Source organism: Mobula hypostoma, chromosome 23 (genome assembly GCF_963921235.1).
Source record: "Mobula hypostoma chromosome 23, sMobHyp1.1, whole genome shotgun sequence".
Classification (NCBI taxonomy): Eukaryota; Metazoa; Chordata; class Chondrichthyes; order Myliobatiformes; family Myliobatidae; genus Mobula; species Mobula hypostoma.
This window is the reverse complement of record NC_086119.1, coordinates 43342445-43365108: the sequence shown is the minus strand read 5'-3', so window position 1 is coordinate 43365108 and position 22664 is coordinate 43342445. Positions and strand designations below refer to the sequence as shown.

General features: G+C 44.1%; 1 long non-coding RNA gene across 1 annotated transcript in view; it reads left to right on the top strand.

The window, feature by feature from the left end:
• LOC134336849 (uncharacterized) overlaps positions 1-22664 on the top strand; it is an 84409-nt gene that overhangs the window by 35468 nt on the left and 26277 nt on the right. The window contains exon 2 of the long non-coding RNA XR_010015895.1: positions 17666-17815. This is a non-coding gene — a long non-coding RNA (uncharacterized LOC134336849). The remainder of the gene's footprint in view (positions 1-17665; positions 17816-22664) is intronic.

Sequence of the window (22664 nt, the reverse complement as noted above, 5' to 3'; positions counted from 1 at the left end):
TGGTTTGGTGTGGCAATCGATCTGCCCAAGACCACAAGAAACTGCAAAGATTAATGGACACAGCTCAGCACACCATGGAAACCAGCCTTTCCTCCATGGACTCTGTAAACTTCTTGCTGCCTCAGTAAGATCATCCAAGCCCACCCATCCCAGACATTCTGTCTTCTCCTCTCTTGCATCAAGCAAAAGATACAAACATCTGAAAGCACCTTGCACCAGGCTCTAGGATAGCCTCTATCTGGCTGTTATCAGACTACTCGAGCGATAGGATGGACTCTTGCCCTCACAATCTACCTCATTATGACCTTGCATCTCATTGTCTGCACCTTCTCTGAAACTGTAACACTTTATTCTTCATTCTGTTATTGATTTCCCTTGTACTGCCTCAATGCAGCGACGTGGTGAAGTGATCTGTGTGGATGGCATGCAAAACGAAGTTTTTCCCCGTTCCTCACTCAGTATGGGTGACAATCATAATAAATCAATTTCAATTCCACTCACTGAGGTACTTTGTTACAGTGGAACTGCTGATGAAGCTAAGGAAATATGACTGCCAATTTGCACACAACTCTCACAAACAGTGTGTGAGGTAATCTTTTAGAGATTGGTTGAGGCATAAAAATTGGCTAGAGTGCTTGGAGAACTCCCTTGCTCTTTATCAAATGATGAGTGCATTTAGAACAGGTGAAGCCCAGGTTAACAGTTTCTTCTGGCAGAGTGCAGGAACCTCAGTATCTAACTAAGAAGACTTGACCATACAGTATGTGCTTGTCGCTGGAGTTGGAGCCATAACCTTTGAATAGAGGTGACCATGTTACCATCTGTCCCAGCAGAATTAGACAGAATTACCCTTTTGGATGTTGCCATTTTTCATGTGTTCATCTAGGGGGTGTGGTAAAACAGCTTGCTAAACTACAGAGGGCACTGTAGCTTTATGCCTTCAGCCCAATTTTCTAGCAGATCCCAGTGAATCTCTGGATTTCTCTGTCCCAGAGAACTGCGGAAGAAAACTCTTTAATTTAAAATAATACTTCAAGTTTCTTTGTGATTAAAGAGATGTAATTTTTCAAACGATCTGGGAGTTATGAGCATAGACAATAGGTGCAGGAGTAGGCCATTCGGCCCTTCGAGCCAGCCCCGCCATTCACTGTGATCATGGCTGATCATCTACAGCCAGTACCCTGTTCCTTCCATCATGATCCCGCTTGGAAGAGACTTCATAAGATCCAAGTTGGCTGTCTTGGGTGGTGGAGGTGAGCGCTGTCACTTGCGTGCGAATTTCTTTACCTTGTTCTGGGTCCACTAGTTCAAAGGCGGAGTGGCAGCCATTTTCCAGAGTGTTGGTATAGTAGGTGCTCACAGTGGACATTTCCTAGACAGACGTTGCCAACAATTACCCATCCCAATGTATAGAGAGGAATTCAGTTCTGGAACAGATCAGTCATGATGATTGTAAATGGTGGGACAAGCTTCAGAGGGGACGCGGTCTGTTCCTGCTCTTTCTTGTGTTCACCCTGTCCAGCAGTCAACACCAATGTACATTCACTGTTTGCGTAGAGATATTTGAAGTAGACCGTACACAGAGCCAGGATGTTTTTGCAGTTGGACACCCAGCTGATTTGATCGGTTTTCCTTGGATGCTATATTACTGTCTCTTTCAGCGCCATCTATCATCACATTAACTCCCCAACCTCAGTTGTCAGGTTCTGACTCTCTCTTCCCCTTGCCTTTTGTGACTCAGTTTCATGCTGCAGCATCGGATGACAGGTCCAAGAATGACAGTAAGCTTCTTCTTCCAGAATTTATGCACATGGGAAGCACTGTTGAAGGGGTTGATCTGCTTGTTATGGCTTCTTGGACCATTAACAACTCTTGTTTGCTGCAGCAAACAATGCGATTAAGAAATTTCCTGGCACTGTATTGTTCCAATGAATTCTTTCTATGTTCTATTTTCTTGGACAATATGATTGTTCTGCAATAAAAACCATTCAGCTGCAGGCTGGAAAAGATTGGTTATTTTTGGAAGTTTTATTTTAAGAGGAAACGCAGAGCAAAGGCCTGCAGGCTTTAAAGCTAACATCTAATTGAGCAAGCGATTACTGCAGAGACATTAGTCAGTTCCAATTTTAGGTCACATTAGTATTCTTGTCCTGCTCTGGGTATCTGCTACTCTCTGATTTATTCTGCTTTGAACAGTGTCTAAGCCTACATTTTAATTGTCACACATTTTATTAGGATGAATTCTTATTCATCTCAGTGATGGGAGTATGTTGATACTACTGTTACTGGAGGTCATGTGCCTTGCAACACACACAAATTGCTGGGTGGAACTCAGCAGGTCAGGCAGCATCCATGGAGCTGAACAAACAGTCGACGTCTTGGGCCAAGACCCTTCTTCAGGACTGGAAAGGAAGAGGAAAGATGCCAGAATATAAAGGTGGGGGGAGAGGAAGGACGATATCTAGAAGGTGATAGGTGAAGCCAAGGGGGTAGGAAAGGTAAAGGGCTGGAGAGAAAGGAAGCTTATAGGAGAGGAGAGTGGATCATCGGAGAAAGGGAAGGAGGAGGGGACCCAGGGGAGGTGATAGGCGGGTAAGAAGGGGTAAGAGGCTGGAGTATGAAATAGAAGAGGAGGGGAGGGGAAGGGAATATTTTTCCCTTCTTTTTAGCTTCTGATGGTGCATTCCTAACACCTGGCACTTGTTGAAAAGCTGCAGATAACCAGTTGAGGGGGAGGAGATCCCCTCCTCCCCCTCATACCCCATCCATTATTTATTATTTATATATATTCTTCTTCTCTCTCTCTCTCTCCTTTTTCTCCCTCTGTCCCTCTCACCATACTCCTTGCCCATCCTCTGGGCTTCACCCCTCCCCCTTTCCTTTCTTTCTCCCTAGGCCTCCCGTCCCATGATCCTCTCATATCCCTTTTGCCAATCAACTGTCCAGCTCTTGGCTCCATCCTCCCCCCTCCTGTCTTCTCCTATCATTTCGGATCTCCACCTCCCCCTCCCACTTTCAAATCTCTTACTAGCTCTTCTTTCAGTTAGTCCTGATGAAGGGTCTCGGCCCAAAACGTCGACTGTACCTTTTCCTAGAAATGCTGCCTGGCCTGCTGCATTCACCAGCAACTTTTATGTGTGTTGCTTGAATTTCCAGCATCTGCAGATTTCCTCGTGTTTGAGATAACCAGATGGCGAGTTAAGGGTCTGCTTGCCCGAGTCTGACTGCACTGTAATCCTGATGATCTTCTCAGCTGTAGCTTTTCCTGCTCAGGTTGTTCTCCTGATTCCTTTCACGGGAAGATGAGGTGGTACCTTCTGGGAATAAATCAGGCTCAGGCTAATAAGTAGACAAGCCCTATTTCTAAACCTTTTTCCCAGACCACTCCCCAGGGGATAAAGAATGTAAAAATAGAGTTCATTGTGCCATTATTTGTGGCAGGGCTTTGTCTGGACATCAGAACTAATGTGGAATGATTAGAATAATGAAGTGGACTTTTCTTCCATTCCCAAATATTGTTCAAGTCCATACATTTCACTATGATAGAGGAGACCTTCGTTGTCTCCGAGAGCAGTGGTCCCCAACCACCGGGCCGCAAAGCATGTGATATGATTTGATGGTATGAAACGATATGAGTCAGCTGCACCTTTCCTCATTCCCTGTCACGCACTGTTGAACTTGAAATAACCTACCAAATCATACCAGATAACACATAAAACCTAAAATAACACTAACATATAGTAAAAGCAGGAATGATATGGTAAATACACAGCCTATATAAAGCAGAAATAATGTATGTACAGTGCGGTTTCACTTAATAGAATCAGAAAGATTAAGCAAAAATCGATTTGTAGAAAAAAAATCGGCACGTACACGCGTGCGCACATCACGTATGCGCACGTCACGCGTGCGCACACAGGTGCCCGCGCAAGGCTTCATGGTCATGGTAGTCTTTTTCAGGGTAAACACAAGTGTCCCGTATTTGACTGCTACTTTTGTCCCTTATTTGGGAGTGTGAGAAAGTTGGCAACCCCACTTGAACACCGCCTCCCCCCACCCCCCACCACCGTCGGCTGGTCCGCAAGAATATTGTCAATATTTATCCGGTCCATGGTGCAAGAAGTTTGGGGACCCCTGTCCTAGAGCAAAGTTCAAAGCACATTTATTACCAAAGTTGAGTAGAGGCCTCCGTCGGTCTGAGTTGATCATGGATATTGTGCCCTAGCTGTCTAGATATGCAAGCCTGGGCAATATGATATGGAGAGCAAGCTGTTTCCCATGTAGCAAGCTCCCCCCTGCACGCATCTGATGAACCCAAAGGAACGGCAGAGACCAATACAGTTTGGCACCAGCAACGTCGCGGGAGATGCCAGTCAGCGTTGAACTCAATGTAGGATTGCCTTAAGACTCCAGCTCCAGACTTTTCCCTCGGGGTTTTCTCCTGAAGCCTTCCCCATGAGTGGGTACAGCTGCAAGGCAGCAGAGGTTGGAGGTCAGAGTTTTCCTTCTCTTAGATGAGCTGCCAGCCATGGCTGACAAGCCCCATCTGCCCGAAGTGACTGGTTTTAAGGCAGCAGTAACCCGTCTTTGCTCCTTCTCCTGTCAGTAGAAACAGCTCCACAGGGCTTAGCTGCTAAGCTACATGTGAAGGTCAGGAGCTGGACTTGGTTGTCAGAGGCTATTTGAGGCGCCTACCATTGGGAGCATTTAACAGGCAGTGGGAGCTTGTCCCTATTAGCGACCCAGAATATGTATACATTATACAAACTTGAGATTTGTCTCTTTACAGACAGCCATGAAACAAGGAAACCCAAAAAAAGAACACAAGTAAAAGAAGACTGTCAAATACTCAGTGTCAGAGAGAAAAACAACAAATCATGTAAACAATAAACACAGACAAAATAGTGTTTGAACTGAAGTCCACTAAGTGTGTCCACAGTTCCTTAGTTTAGCACAGCGCTGAACAAATATCACGGAGCAGCAAACTGAACTGGCCTATTCCTTGCCTCAGGCCTCAACACCCTGACCTTCTCAAACTGGCCTGGCGCTTAAATCATCATCCAAACTTCGGGATCAGTTTCCTCAATATGCTCTGGGACCTGGACCCTGCAACCTCGATTTGGCCTATGCCCGACTTTTCCTATTTGGCCCAGCGCATGAACCATCATCCGAGCAACCAGTTCAGCTGCCGCGATACACTCTAGGACCTGAACCCCGCCTCCTCGGTTCGGCTCGGCACTTAAATTGATCAAACCTTGAATCTTTCTCACTCTCGCTGATGGGCCACCTGCCTCGCCTTGCCTTGGTTCTGCCACATTGAACTCCAAGTACAAAGGGAAGTTACAGACTATTGCTCGCGATGATCATTTGCCAGAATAAAATAGTGATTAACAAAATAATTAGCTGCTTTTTAGCTAGCCACCAGCCAGACACTGAGATTCACCATCGAGTTATATATATATAACTCCTATCAATCCCACCCCTTGATATTGCCATTATCAACATCCTGGAAGTCACCATTAAGCAGAAATTCAACTGAACCAACTGCATAAGTAACTCTCAAGAGAAAATCTGCAGATGCTGGAATGCCAAGCAACATACACAAAATGCTGGAGGAACTCAGCAGGCTAGGCAGCATCTATGGAAAGAGTGAACTGTTGACGTTTTGGGCCAAGATCCTCCATTGGGACTTTAAAGGAAGGAGACAAGTCAGAATAAGAAGGGGGGGGGGCAGGATGGTGAAGAAGAAGTAGAAGGTAGGAAGGTGATAGGTGAAACCAGGAGAGGACGAGGGGTGAAGTAAAGAGCTGGGAAGTTCATTGGTGAAAGAGATAAAGGGCATTTTGTGTGTGTTGCATAAATAACTCTGTCTTGGACGGTCCCAAGCCCGACTGTGAAAGCAGGAAGTTGGGCATGGAGCTGGCAACCTCATCCCGTAGAAACCCAGAGCTACTCAAACGCCAACAGAAGCTCCAAAAACCTCATTCCCGGGAGAGGAAGGATATTCAAAGATCGGCTATGCTTGAGGACAATTCGAAGGACTGGCCCAGGACAGAGAACTCTGGTGAACTGCTGTCGGCGGCCTATGCCCCAGTAGGGGTGATACACTTAAGTAAGTAGGCGAGTAACAATATCAGTTGAGTATCCTGTGAAAAATTCAATTCAAGTTTAATTGTCATTCAACCATACATGAATACTCGTGAATTCAATCAAACAACACAGCATTACTCCAGTGCCAAAGTACAAAACACAATACCAACAGTCATACTCGGCACAAAGCACACATAGCACATATAAGGTAGAAGGATACAGCCACTCAATAAAAGAGTCCAAACTCAAGCAATCCAAAGCTGCCAAAATCTCCAGACGACCACAACACAGCTTGCTTTCTTAAGAGCAGACACTGGGGGGCAGGGGGCAGCACTGACTCCAGCCTGGACACTGACCCACACCACCCCTAGCGGAGCACACCGGCTCTGGTGCCTCTCTCCTGGCAGCGGTAAGCAGGCGACTCTGCGGCTTGAGAGGAAAAATGTTTCATCTCCTGACAACCCCAAGCCTTTACATTATCTAGAAGGAGTACTCACCATTTAACATCCATCACATAAACAAACCAAGCACATCACACAAACCAATCTTCCGTCCTTGGACTCACTTTACACCGCATGCTGTCGGAACAGTGCTGCCAGGATAATCAAGGACACGACCCACCCAGCCAACACACTTTTCGTCCCTCTTCCCTCCAGGAGAAGGCTCAGGAGCTTGAAGGCTCGTATGGCCATATATGGGAACAGCTTTTTTCCAACTGTGATAAGACTGCTGAACGGATCCTGACCCGGATCTGGGCCCTACCCTCCAAATATCCGGACCTGCCTCTTGGTTTCCCGCACTACCTTACTTTCCATTTTTCTAATTTCTATTTATGATTTATAATTTATATTTTTATTATATTAACTATTGATTTGTACTCCAGGGAGTGCGAAGCACAGAATCAAATATCGCTGTGATGTTTGTACGCTCTGGTATCAATTGTTTGGTGACAATTGTGATGAGAATACACATAAATTAAGATGTTTGCTGGCCTGGGCTAGCACCAGTGGCATCAGCAGTGGTCTTCCACCTGTCCTCAGGGGAGGGAGAGATAAGGCACACAATGAGGCAGCATTTGGAGGTGTTAATGAAGGAGCCATCAGTCTGGGTATTGTCAAGATTGGCTCTCCCTTTGAACCCTGAACTGTTTGAAGTGATGGACAGGTGATACCCCAGCAGGGGGATAAAAAGGGACAGGTTCGCTAAGGCAGGACACACGACACCCGAGGTAACGAGACCCTGGAAGTGGTGCGCCTCTCACAAGTTGGTGGGAAGTACCGGGCCATAAATGCACAGGGTAGAAAGGTACGATCAGCGGGAACCCGGTGTGTGTCCACCCTCGCTTGGGTGCCGGGTTCACTGCAGAGGATCAACCGCATCTGGAGGAGGGGTCACAGTCGGTGACCTCAGGTGACATCACAAAGGAACCGCCCGAAAGCTGCTTGTGAGTAATATCGCAGGTCTGTGAGTGGAAGCCGTTTTGGAATGATCATTCGTTCTCGTTCTCTCTCTCCTTCCCCCCACATTGTCCATCGCCATGGCAACGATTACTGCGAACTGAACTAAATTGAACTGGACTTTGTGTCACTTTGAAATTGGTCATTTACCCCAGACAACCATAGAGCTTGATTGATCCTGTTATCTCAATTCTGTGCACATGTGTGTTTATCATTGCTGAACTGTTGCATTTATTATCCTTTTGATTACTGTGTTGCTTGTCTCTTTAATAAAACTTCCTTAGTTCTAGTAATCCAGACTCCAACTGAGTGATCCATTTCTGCTGGTTTGGCAACCCGGTTACGGGGTACGTAACACAATAAAGTAATAATAATAATAATAATTATTATTATAATAACCTGTTGGCATGATGCTCTGGCAATGCTCAAGAAACTTGAAGCCACCAAGAATAAAACAACCCACAACCATCTTGAACCTTGCCTTCCTCCGATATATAATGACGAGGTGTTTACCACGTACAACTCTATTGCAGTGACTCACTCAAGAGTTTTGGACGGCAGCTCCGAAATGAAAAGCAGAAGGCTGACTGGAATACTAGCCTCAACTCCCACACTACTTCACTTCAGAAGCTTTTCTGCATCATTGAAAATAGATGGGTCTCAGCCAAGAAATTGCTCTCCAAAAGCACAGTGGGAGAACCTTCATCAAAGGATTAGAGCTTCAAGGAAGTGGCTTCAAGGATAGTTGAGAATAGACATTGCCAGTGAGGTGCCTGTTCTAAGAATAAGTCATTTAAAATTCCTGCCTTTTCAGCTTTCACGTTTGCATGTACAGTCTGCAACTATTCTCCTTATCTCTAGATAATGACAACAAAATGCTGGAAGTCTGAAATAAAAGAAAAAAAAACATTGGGAAGACTCAACAGGTCAGGTAGCAGCTGCAAAAAGCAAAACAGTTAATATTTCAGGTCTCAGACCTTTCGTCAGAACCTGCACTTCCTGCATTTTGTGTTTTTACGTCACAACCAACAACTCAGTTGAAATTGAACCTGGAAGAGTAGCTGTGTGAGAACGCCTGAGATCAGGAAACAGAACTGAAAACCCAGGCAATAAATCAATGGTGTAGGGAGATAAAATTAAGGAAGAAAATGTAGAGAATAGAAGGAAAATAAAGTTAAGGGATTTAAAAATGCAAACACGAGGACATCTGCAGATGCTGGAATTTCAAGCAACACACATAAAAGTTGCTGGATGAGAGGGGAAAGGCTTATTAAGAACATAAGGGGAAATCTTTTCACTCAGAGGACAAGGCTGTGGCAGGTACAAGAACAACATTTAAAAGACACTTGGACAGGTATGTGGATAGGTTTAAAGCAGGGGTTCCCAACAATTTTTTATGCCATGATTCAATACCAATAAGCAAGGGGTCCATGGAGGGAAATGATCCAAACATGGGCAAATGGGACTGGCTTAAATGGGAATTAATTGTTGGCGTGGATGTGTTGGACCAAAGGGTCTGTTCCTGGGCTGTATAAATCTATGACTCTATTAGAAGGGAAGAAAATTAAGGGGAGCTTCAGAAGTTTAGAAGTGTCCAATGAACTCACCTCCCTCCTGAGCAATGGAGCAGAAAAGCAGGAATTTGCAATTTCAGAATTACTGAAACCTGCGCCACATGGAGGAAATCATAGAAGTCCCATTGGACCACCACTGGGTTTATGAGAAGGTGCATGGGGTGTAATCTTTCATGAATTTATGTGGTATCTTTGAAGGATCATAAATAAAAAGATGAAGACAAAATTAAACAAGGCACCTTCCGAAATGCAGCTGCTGTTCTAGGAAACGCTGGAGACAATTTGTGCATTGCAATTAAAATAAGAGGCAGTGGCAATACATTCTGTCTCTTGTTATTTTAACGCAGACACTTTTTGCTTTAATTTGAATGCTACTTTATTTATTAAAATGATGCAAATGTATTAAATATTCATCACTCATACCAAGCAGTAAAATTTTCTCGGCAGGTATCATTAACTGAGCTGGCTGAGTGGTGTCAGTGAGACTGATGGTGTGAGAGATTGATTAGCAATGGTTCGAGACATGTAAATCTTCTGTCATTTCAAACGTGAGTCAATTAATGGATTATAGTAGACAACTACTCCAGTTCCCTTCAGTGTACAAGGCTGCCTTGTTCTTTCTGTGGTTCATTTGTAGTTAGATGTTGAAATGCATGGGAGGATCATTACCTGATCTGTGATCATGAAAGACAAAACCTTTGCTCATTTAGTGTCTAATTCTCAGGAAGGTTAAATGACGTGAATATTGTAATTATCAAGGCACTCTTCAGATGAAACATAAAAATGATAAATGAATACAAACATATTTGATTTATCCATGACAGTTTGAGAATGGCATGACAGCTGCTCCTATACACACTGATGATGAAACTCACCAATAGCATCAATATACCAGCACTGCCTTTGGTTGATTAGGGAAAAAAACTGTTTGAAGATCAAGACCCGACACAAAATTAATGATCTACGAAGTAACAGTGATGCCTGACTCCCTACAGTAGTGGCGTCTCAGGGTGCTGGCAGTGCGACAGGCCTCCAGGTTTATGGGAAGGATTAGGGAACCAACAGGGGTATTTGTACTCAAGCCAACGTCCCAAGGATTGAGAAACTAGTTTACACTCAGTCATTTCCAGTGGGTAGGTCATCTGGTTTACACGTCCGATACCAGACTTCCAGTCTGCGTTAGCCTCACCCTGACACATGGCAAGGATAGGCAGCTTAGTGTGTGAATGGGGAGGGGATTTAAAATGGCTGGCCCCTGGGAACTGCAGATAGCGGGCAGAGCACAGGTGCTTGACAAAGTGGCTGTCTAGTTTATGCACTGGAATCAATAAATAAGGCCAGAGGAGATGCATATGAATGCCTGCCTCACCATCCGTGGCTCTAAACAGCTTTTCCAATCTCCTTCACTGCCAGGGCAAGGATAAACTCAAGCTATAGATGCCGCATATTCTTCCTGGGTCGTCTATAACCCAATGGCATGAATATTGAATCTCCAGTCATGGGTAAACTGCCCCCCTTCTGTCCCTTTACTTTCTCCTTCTTAATTACCCATTTCTCCCTACATTCATTCTAGACCCTGCCCCATTACCCTGTTTCTTTCACCTCCTCCATCCCCTCCTTATATCCATCAACCACACACACTTTCCACTGACTCCCCTCCTCTACTGCCCCATCTTCTTTCTCTACCTCCCTTATTTGATTCTGTGCCGTCAATTCCACCATCTGCATCCCTTTGTCATTTCCACCTCTCAACCTTCCCCCCACCCCAACCTCTGCCATTATTATTGTTTTTCCATCCTTCCACTGCCCATCATCCATCTTCACACAGATCCACGGATCATTTGCCGACCCCCGCTCCACCGCTTCCCTCCACCGGTTTATACTGGGCCTCTCCCCTCTATCTTACAGTGCAGATGCAGGGTCCTGACCCAGAATGTTCACCATCCATTTCCTCCATGACGCTGCCTGACCAAATGATTTCCTCCAGTGTCTGGTTGTTGGCTCCAGATTCAAGCATAAGTAGTCTTTTTCATCTTCAGAAGAGCTGGGCATGTTTTCAGCTCTTTCCAATTTTTTTACTCATTGAAATACAATGCAGAGTAGGCCTGTCCAGCCTTTCGAGCCAGACCATCCAACAATCCCCCAATTTAATGTGAGCCTAACCACGGGACAATTCACAATTAACTAGTAACTTGCCAATCGATATGTCTTTGGACAGTGGGAGGAAACCAGAGCACCCGGAAGAAGAGCACATAGTGACGGGAGAACATACGAACTCCTTACAGACAGTCGCGGGAATTGAACCTGGCCCATCTGTTCTGTAAAGAGTTGTGTTAACCTCTGTGCTACCGTGCTGCCCTTGACTTATGACTTTCCTTCTGCATTTGGTGTCAACTTGGATCTTGATTCTAAGTAAGATCTTGATGAATTTAAGTCTTAGTCATAAACCTGAGAAGTAGTCCCTGATTTCGAGCTATTGTTCCTCAACAGGACTCCTAACATCAATTGTTTATCTATTGGATGAGAATGAAATGGAGACATGCAGATGCTGGAAATCTAGTGTTCCTTCTAAATTGCCCAATACTCAAAGATATCACCAATGCAACAATTCTCAGGGTAGAACATTAACTGAAAATTAGCACGAAGATTAAGGAGGGAGTCGAGTAAGCAATAAACTATCAGAAGTCATTGCAACCATGACGATGTTAGTACAGTTTCCATAGAAATTCACTTTAAATTACATAGTGTCATTTTTTTAATGTGTTCACAAAAATAATGGTTCTTTATCAGTCTTCATGAATTTTCTTGACAAATGCAATATTCATAGTCCAATGACTTGCCAGGGTAAGAGTAATTGTTGCCTCATGCGTGAGCTTTAATTTCTTGTAATGCATTTCTGCAACACCAGAGTAATTTATTAACTCAGTCCTCCTCCCTTCCCCCCTTTCCTGCCAGCTGCTTTTTGGCTGGGCTATTGAAATCCCCACTGAAGATTTCAAAGCAATTGTAATGAGCTGTCCTGTGAATTGACTTGGTCTTAGCACTGTCTTCACGTGGAGGGAGGGGTGGTGGTGGTAGGAGCAGAAATGGAAAACCCCAAATCTGATTGTTCTCTTTTAAATTGGCTTTTGTTAATGGATTGCAAAACCAAGTCAACTTAACAATCAGCCAAGACGTACTGTAACTCAGTGGCAGAACCAATATGAGACTAAATGGACAGCTCCTGTTCCTAAGAGGCCCCAAGCTAGAAGTGTAATTAACTCCACATGACTGATTCTCACGTGCATTGCATATCAGTTGGTTTTAGCTTTCAGCTGAGGATCTCGGTCTAAGGCAAGGATTTGGACCCCTGCTCTAGGGTACGGGTCTACGGCATATAAAAAGGTTGTGAGCCTCTGGTCTAAGGCTTAATCACACTGATGGAGTAGGGGTGAAACTTCTGGGATTGAATTTAGAGCATCACTAGCACCAAGGAGATTAAATAATGAAAGCATTTAAGGTAAATTGATAAACTGGATTATTATTGTCATGTGTGCTGGGCTACAGTGAAAACTTGTCTTGCCATTTTGGTAGGACTAATCAAAATAGGACATACATGGTAAATGGTAGGGCATTGAAGAATGCAGTAGAACAGAGGGATCTAGGAATAATGGTGCATAGTTCCCTGAAGGTGGAATCTCATGTGGATAGGGTGGTGAAGAAAGCTTTTGGTATGCTGGCCTTTATAAATCAGAGCATTGAGTATAGGAGTTGGGATGTAATGTTGAAATTGTATAAGGCCAAATTTGGAGTATTGTGTACAGTTCTGGTCACTGAATTATAGGAAAGATGTCAATAAAATTGAGAGAGTACAGAGGAGATTTACTAAAATGTTGCCTGGGTTTCATCTCCTAAGTTACAGAGAAAGGTTGAACAAGTTAGGTCTTTATTCTTTGGAGTGTAGAAGGTTGAGGGGGGATTTGATAGAGGTGTTTAAAATTATGAGGGGGATTGATAGAGTTGATGTGGATAGGCTTTTTCCATTGAGAATGGCGGAGATTCAAACAAGAGGACATGAGTTGAGAGTTAAAGGGCAAAAGTTTAGGGATAACATGAGGGGGAACTTCTTTACTCAGAGAGTGGTAGCTGTGTGGAGCGAGCTTCCAGCAGAAGTGGTTGAGGCAGGTTCGATGTTGTCGTTTAAAGTTAAATTGGATAGATATATGGACAGGAAAGGAAAGGAGGGTTATGGGCTGAGTGCAGGTCAGTGGGAATAGGTGAGAGTAAGAGTTCGGCATGGACTAGAAGGGCCGAGATGGCCTGTTTCCGTGCTGTAATTGTTATACGGTTATATGGTAATATGGTTACTGTTCATTCAGATGAATTCTTAGCAACAGTGCATCAAATTAGTACAAGGTAAAACAATAGGTACAAGGTCATAATGAGATACATCGTGAGGTCAAGGATCCATCCTGTTGTACGCAGGAAACATTCACTAGACTGATAACAACGGGGTAGAAGCTATCCTTGAGCCTGGTGGAAGGTGCTTTCAGGTTCTTGTATCTTTTGCCTGATAGAAGGGAGGAGAAGAGAAGATGTCTGGGGTGGGTGGGCTGCTTTATCGAGGAAGCAAGAATGACAGACAGTCCATGGAGAGGAGATTGGTTTCGGTGATGTGCTCACAACCCTCTCCAGTTTCTTGTGGTCACAAGCAGATTTGTTGTCATCCTGAGCCATGACCCAGCCAGATGGGGTAGACAGGGCCTTTGTCCGAACAACATATCTTGTTTCAAAATTTCATAGAATCAGTTAATCTGCACTGAAACTGGCCCTTTCATTCAACTTTCCCGTGCTGACAAAAGTGCATTCTTGAATGAGTCCCACTTACCTGCATTTGGGCCATATCTCTCAAACTCTTTCCTATCCAGGAGCATGTCCAGATGTCATTTAAACATTGTAATTGTACCCTCCTCTGGCAGCTTGCTTTAGATACCTATCCAGAAAAGTTTGCCTCTCACATTCCCTTTAAACCTTTTCCTCTCACCTTAAACGTTTGCCCCTTAACCAGATAATCATCCACTTTAACTCTGCCCCTTCACGATATTTCATATACCGCTATAAGCTCCCCCCAACATCCTAAGCTCCAGGAACAAAAGAAGTTCTGCCTGTCCAGTCACTTCTTCAGCCCTGGCAACATCTTTGTGAGTCTTTTCTGCACCATCACCACCTTAATGACATCCTTCTTACAGCATGGTGGCCAGAACTACACACAACATTCCAGGTGCACCGTTCTTTGGCTGCTGTTGGGTATCTGTTGGTATAGAAACATAGAAACATAGAAAATAGGTGCAGGAGTAGGCCATTCGGCCCTTCGAGCCTGCACCGCCATTTATTATGATCATGGCTGATCATCCAACTCAGAACCCAGCCTTCCCTCCATACCCCCTGACCCCTGTAGCCACAAGGGCGATATCTAACTTCCTTTTAAACATAGCTAATGAACTGGACTCAACAGTTTGCTGTGGCAGAGAATTCCACAGATTCACCACTCTCTGTGTGAAGAAGTTTTTCCTAATCTCGGTCCTAAAAGGCTTCCCCTCTATCCTCAAACTGTGACCCCTCGTTCTGGACCTCCCCAACATCGGGAACAATCTTCCCGCATCTAGCCTGTCCAATCCCTTTAGGATCTTATACGTTTCAATCAGATCCCCCCTCAATCTTCTAAATTCCAACGAGTACAAGCCCAGTTCATCCAGTCTTTCTTCATATGAAAGACCTGCCATCCCAGGAATCAATCTGGTGAACCTTCTTTGTACTCCCTCTATGGCAAGGATGTCTTTCCTCAGATTAGGGGACCAAAACAGCACACAATACTCCAGGTGTGGTCTCACCAAGGCCTTGTACAACTGCAGTAGTACCTCCCTGCTCCTGTACTCGAATCCTCTCGCTATAAATGGTAGGTCAAATATGATGGCAGAATATAACGTTAATGGTAAGACTCTTGGCAGTGTGGAGGATCAGAGGCATCTTGGGGTTCGAGTCCATAGGACACTCCAAAGCTGCTGCACAGGTTGACTGTGTGGTTAAGAAGGCATATGGTGCATTGGCCTTCATTAATTGTGGGGTTGAATTTAAGAACCAAGAGGTAATGTTGCAGCTATTTAGGACCCTGATCAGACCCCACTTGGAGTACTGTGCTCAGTTCTGGTCACCTCACTACAGGAAGGACATGGAAACCATAGAAAGGGTGCAGAGGAATTTATAAGGATGTTGCCTGGATTTGGGGAGCATGCCTTATGAGAATAGATTGAGTGAACTCGGCCTTTTCTCCTTGGAGCGACAGAGGATGAGAGGTGACCTGATAGAGGTGTGCAAGATGATGGGAGGCATTGATCATGTGGATAACCAGAGGCTTTTTCCCAGCGCTGAAATGGCTAGCACAAAAGGGCATAGTTTTAAGGTGGTTGGAAGTAGGTACAGAGGAGATATCCGGGGTAAGTTTTTTACGCAGAGAGTGGTGAGTGCACTGAATGGGCTGCCAGTGGTGGTGGTAGAGGTGGAAACGATAGGATCTTTTAAGAAACTCATGGATAGGTACATGGAGCTTAGAAAAATAGAGGGCTGTGCGTAACCCTAGGTAATTTCTAAGGTAAGGACATGTTCGGCACAGCTTTGTGGGCCGAAGGGCCTGTATTGTGCTGTAGGTTTTCTACGTTTCTATGTTTCTATGTTTCTATGTATTCACTGGCAGGATAAGTAAACAAAGTCAGCACCCTCTCCTAGACCAATATCTATAGTGTCTCACAGACAGTCAGTTCTTCTTGTAGGAGCCCTGAGTTACGTTACAGGAAAAAATTACCATATATATAGAAGAAAAGGTTCAACAATATTCTCAAGCTCTCCCTAGAGAAATGGAGTTTCCCCATTGACTCCTGGGAATTCTTGGTCCATGGAATATCAAAATGGGAGCGGAGCATTCAGAATAGTCTTGAGATCCTTGAGTCCAGAATCAGGAGCCTAGGGAAGCAGTGCACAAGTGATGGAAAGAGTACAACTCTTAAACTACCTACCCTGTCGGACTATTACATTTGAGGAAAAGGCTGCATTTTCAAATTTACCTCATCAGCCACCTCAGAAATCAAAAAAACGACAGAGTGGAAATAAGTAATCGTCAATTCCAAAGAGCCATCTAAGAAGAAAGCATAGGAATTTCTTAGAGGGGTATCGGCCAGATCCAGACAAGTGGGACCAGCTCAGGTAGGCAACTAGGTCAGTATGGATGAATTGGTCTGAAAGGGTTTTTTTCTGTCCTGGGCAGACCTATGACTCTCTGCCAATGATGCAAAACCAATGTGGAAATTGGAGGCACAATTTAAGCAAATGAGTATGTGTGGAGTAACTCTATGTTGTAATGTGTGGGGCAAAATACTGTCTTTGCTGTGAATTTTAGTGAAAGAAAAACATAAAAATAGCAAATAAATATATAGAATTTGAGGTAATGAATAGTCATACCCAAAATGAAATCTGCCGTGACAGGACAATGAACAGAGACTACTGCAAACTAGCCTTTCCCTTACTTCTGTAATTGCTACAATACTTTATCCTCCTGATTACAGGCATTGATGTAGTGCTGTTGACAGAAAATCCACCTGGCCACGGTTAGTGACCGTGTATCTCAGTAACCGCTGAGAAATTAATACCATAAGATCTGAACAGGGACGGGAAAATTTGAGTAATTAATCCAATTTTAAATCAGGTACAGAAACAGAAATGAATGAGCAAAATAGAGTTAGATTAAGAAGAAGAAAGGCAGAAAAGAAATATGAAAACAATACTTTTAGATTAGAGTTGAAATGGACTATAACATATAGCAAATTACGTTTATACAGCATCTTTAATACATGAGAATGTCTCAAGATACCTTCCAGGAGCATTTTCAAACAAAATTTTGGCTGATTTTGATCAAAAGATTGAATTTTAAAGAGAGCTCTAAAGGAGGAAGAGAGCAGAGAGATGTAAATGGAGAATTCTAGAGCTGAGTTCTTACCCACTTGGGGCCAAGACTCGAAATTAAAAGATCCAGGATTATTAAAGGGCTAGGAAGCATGTCGATAACTTGATGGAGCTGGAGTAGATTATAGACCATGTCAGGGTGATGGCTTTGAGAAATTTTTGAACAAGAAATGGCAGCTGGGGAGTTGAGATGGCTGAAGCTGGAATCTGGAGCAATCCATCTGCTCGTTACATACATGCTCCTCTGACTTGTTTCCCCTCCTTCATTGTTCCCATCTGGCCTCCCCATCTCTATCACTTGGTCCCCCTCCCTCACTGTTCCCATCTGGCCTCCCCACCTCTCTCACTTGATCCCATGCTCCATCTTCCTCTCTTATCAGATTCCAGCATCTGCAGCCCTTTGTTGCCCCCATCTATGAATTCCCAATTACTGTTGCTATTTCAACTCTTCCCTCCCCATCTGCCTATCACCCTCTACCTGTCATCTGACACCTCTTGCCTCACCCCTTCCCTAGACCCCTTTTACATTGTTTTTCTCCCCTTATCTTTCAGTCCGGTTGAAGTATCCTGACCTGAAATGTTGCCTGCCTATTTCCATCCAAGGAAGGAAGACCGATCAATAATACTGATCTCACACGATGGTCTCTGGGGAGATACATGCCCAGCTGCCTGAAATGCACCGTGAAGTTAACACTGTGGCAGGTATGCTTCCAGATCAGTGGTTCAATGGAATAGAAGTACCTAAGGAATCTGAGCAATGTCATTTAACTTGGATTCAACTTGAAACAGCACGCACGGAGTGAATGGGGCTAGTTGGAACTTAAGACAGCAGGCTCCAAAGTTTTAAATGATGTGAGGTTCGTAAAGCATGCGTGGAAGGGAGCTGGCCTTGGTTTGGTTGGGTCTGGATAGAAGCATAGAAACATAGAAAACCTTCAGCACAATACAGGCCCTTCGGCTCACAAAGCTGTGCTGAACATGTCCTTACCTTAGAAATTACCTAGGGTTACCCATAACCCTCTATTTTTCGAAGCTCCATGTACGTTTCCAGGAGTCTCTTAAAAGGTCCTATCAGATCCACTTCCACCACCATCGCCAGCAGCCCATTCCATGCACTTACTACTCTCTGTATAAAAAACTTACCCCTGACATCTCCTCTGTACCTACTTCCAAGCACCTTGAAAGTGTGCCCTCTTGTGCTAGCCATTTCAACCCTGGGAAAGAGCCTCTGACTATCCACACAATCAATGTCTCTCATCTATATACTACTAAAACTCTCAGGCTCTGTCTGTCTGTTTGTGACCTCCAATTAGCGCAAACGGTGCATTACAGCGGCACTTTTTTCGGCTCAATTGAATTAAAATGCTCTAACTTACAGAATGCAGGCAAAGTTCAGGGTTATATATTTGTATAAGATTGCTCATTCACCAAAAATCAACAGGCTGGCTTTCACCCGAGACCGGATCGGCCATCCTGGAAATCGGGACGCGACAGCCCGATGCATGCGCACGGCCAGCCTCAGCAGCGACACCTACCGGAGCAAAAGGGCGGGGCAGCTCTATTTCGAGGGGTCACATTCTGCTAATCACGATCAGCATGTGCAGGATTGGGACAGATCTAACTGCAGTTCTCCAGAATGACAAAAACAGGCACAGAAGGAGGAGAGAGGAAGAGACAAAGGAGCTGAGAAATTCACGTCTCCAGGATTAGAGACAAAGAACAAACAGCAGAAGAGATGAAGAGATGGGGGATGAAAGGACTGCAGGTCTCCAGAATGACAATGAGAGGCACGAGGGTGGCAGATAAACCAGAAATGATGCCATCAAAAGTGTCCTTTGTTAGATGAGGAGGAGCTATATTTGCTTTGCTACGCGTTGTTCTTCTTTAATAAACTGAGGTTTTCTACTTCAGTTTCCAAAGCAAAGCGATACCAATAGCACTCAGGAAAATTTAATGTTCATTCTGGTCATATCAGACTGCACTACCCTTCTGTCAAAGGGTGCCCCAATGGGTCACCCTGTTGTCTAGTATTAACTATTTCTCTCTTTGTCTGCAGCTTGATCTATGGCCACATCCAGCATTTTGTGCTTTTTATAAAAATATTTACTGCTTTTGCAGTTCTTCAAAGATTCAAAGGTTTATTTTATTGTCAAAGTATGCATGTACAATACAACTCTGATATTTGTCCACTCCAGATAGCCATTAAATACAAAAAGACCATAGGTGTTGATGAAAGAAAAGACATCAACTCCCCCCCAGCATGAAAAAGGAAAGAAGCAAAACTCACAGAGTCCAAAATCCCTCCTGTCGCAGGAAAAAACGACGACAATAATAGTCCCTGACTCCCCCACCTCCCCCCCACTTACTGGCAGAGAAAAAAAATCAGCGACAATAACAATTCCCGACCCCCTCACTCGCAGAAAAGAACAATGACAGTAGCACCAAACCCCCAATGCCATCGCCCTCCCACTACACACAAAAAATTAACAGATCGGCCACAAGAAAGAAAACACAGAAAAACTGAAAGAAAGCAGTGTAAAATATAGTCCAATAATCACATAAATCTCAGAATATTGGAAACATTTTAAATTGTTTTTAACACCTAAATAAAATTGTGGTAACCATGAACAAATGAATTTATATATTTCATCAAACCTCAGTTCACATTGCTGTTTTGAATATTCAGTGTGACTATTCTCCAGCTGGATGGGACTTCCTTTACCTAATTCCATAATTAGTAACCAGTTACTAATCAACAAACTCATTCGTAAGGCCAGTGGTGTTGTGGGGATGGAACTGGACTCTCTGACAGTGGTGTCTGAAAAGAGGATGCTGTCCAAGTTGCATGCCATCTTGGACATTGTCTCCCATCTACTACATAATGTACTGGTTGGGCACAGGAGTACATTCAGCCAGAGACTCATTCCACCAAGATGTAGCACTGAGCGTCATAGGAAGTCATTCCTGCCTGTGGCCATCAAACTTTACAACTCCTCCCCTGGAGGTTCAGACACCCTGAGCCAATAGGCTGGTCTGGACTTATTTCCTGGCATAATTGACATATTACTATTTAATTTTTTATGGTTTTATATTGCTATATTTATACTCTATTCTTGGTTGGTGCAACTGTAACGAAACCCAATTTCCCTCGGGATCAATAAAATATGACTATGACTATGTTGCAGTCAAAACATTATCCGAAAGAAAACCTTCCCTTCTCATTTCAGTTTTGGCACCACTGGAATCTTTCAAGTTTCTTTTTTGTTCCCCTTCACTCTTTTGTGTTGTATGTTAGCAACAACACCCAACTGCACGTCACTTAATTGCTAACTTTAATTTGTCAACCTGCTCTGTCATTTCTCCTGCATTGGAAGAGCAGAAATTTCCTACATCCAGTTAGTAGAAAGACTGAAGCATGTAACTTTAGTCTTTACTATAATCTCCATTCACCAGCCACTGACTCCACCTCTTTCCTAAAACAGTCTTAAATCTAAACACACACAAAATGCTGGAGCAACTCAGCAGGCCGGGAAGCATCTATGGAAAAGAGTACAGTTGACGTTTCGGGCCGAAACCCTTTGGCAGGAGATTGGTTAAATCTAAACACGACTGTTTGCAGCCCTGCTATATTTGACTTTGAGATTAATTTTGATCACCATGTCTATTTTATCAATAATAGCGCCTACTTCGCCTGCAGCTTCGTACTACAAAAGCACATTGCATCCTTACTTCAGCATATGTTCTCTAAAACAGCCCTTCCATACTTGTGTGATCTCCAGACTCTACATAATCTGTTAGCCAGCTTTTTAATGCCTTTCCGGCTAAATGAGGAGCAGCACCAAGTTTTTGATTTTTACGCACAATCTTTCACCAAACCCTATCCATCTGCCTCAATAATATAAGTAGCATCCGGATATATGGGTGGGGTTGACCCGATCAGGTCCAATTGCATGTCACTTTTTACTGACTCTTCACCTTTACCATTTGGTCATCTCAGGTGACCAAAGTATCGAGTCAATGTCAGCGTTGCTGCATTTTCCAACAGGGCGCGGGGGTGTGTACTAATTGGCCACTCGCATAATGGAGCAACCAAGGTGGAGTTGGGCCATGCTGATTCGTTAAACATAGGGTCCTTTACAAGATGCTGAAAGCCTCCGTTCCGGCCAACAATTGTCAAGTTTTTTCTAAGTAGACTGAAGACTATGTACACCATGCCCAGATGATGTGAGGTAAAGAGGAAACCGAGCGAGGGAATAAGTTACTCATCTAGTCATCTTCTATACCTCTATCAGGTCACCTCTCATCCTCCGTCGCTTCAAGGAGAAAAGGCCGAGTTCACTCAACCTATTCTCATAAGGCATGCTCCCCAATCCAGGCAACATACTTGTAAATCTCCTCTGCATCCTTCCTCTGGTTTCCACATCCTTGCAGTAGTGAGGTGACCAGAACTGAGCACAGTACTCCAAGTGGGGTTTGACCAGGGTCCTATACAGCTGCAACATTACCTCTCGGCTCCTAAACTCAGTCCCACGATTGAAGAAGGCCAATGCACCGTATGCCTTCTTAACCACACAGTCAACCTCCGTAGCAGCTTTGAGTGTCCTATGGACTCAGACCCCAAGATCCCACTGATCCTCCACACTGCCAAGAGTCTTACCACTAATACTATATTCTGCCATCATATTTGACCTACCAAAATGAACCACTTCACACTTATCTGGTTGAACTCAATTGCCACTTCTCAGCCCAGTTTTGCATCCTATCAATGTCCTGCTGTAACCTCTGACAGATCTCCACACAATCCACAACACTTCCAATCTTTGTGTCATCAGCAAATTTACTAACCCTTGCCTCCACTTCCTCATCCAGGTCATTTATAAAAATCACGAAGAGTGGGGGTCCCAGAACAGATCCCTGAGGCACACCACTGGTGACCAACCTCCATGCAGAATATGACCCGTCTACAACCACTCTTTGCCTTCTGTGGGCAAGCCAGTTCTGGATCCACAAAGCAATGTTTCCTTTGATCCAATGCCTCCTTACTTTCTCAATAAGCCTTGCATGGGGTACCTTATCAATTGCCTTGCTGAAATCCATAGGCACTACATCTACGGCTCTACCTTCAACCTTCATCAATGTGTTTCATCACAAACTCAAAAAATTCAATCAAGCTTGTAAGGCACGACCTGCCTTTGACAAAGCCATGCTGAATATTCCTAATCATACTATGCCTCTCCAGATCTTTTCCATCAAATTACCAACCACTGAAATAAGGCTCACTGGGCTATCTCTTCTCTTTTTCTTGAATAAGGGAACAACATCCGCAACCCTCCAATCCTCAGGAACCTCTCCGATCCCCATTGATGATGCAAAGATCATCGCCAGAGGCTCAGCAATCTCCTCCTTCGCCTCCCACAGTAGCCTAGGGTACATCTTATCTTGTAGCGGTGACTTATCCAACTTGATGCTTTCCAAAAGCTCCAGCACATCCTCTTTCTTAATATCTATATGCTCAAGATTTTCAGTTCACTGCAAGTTATCCCTACAATTG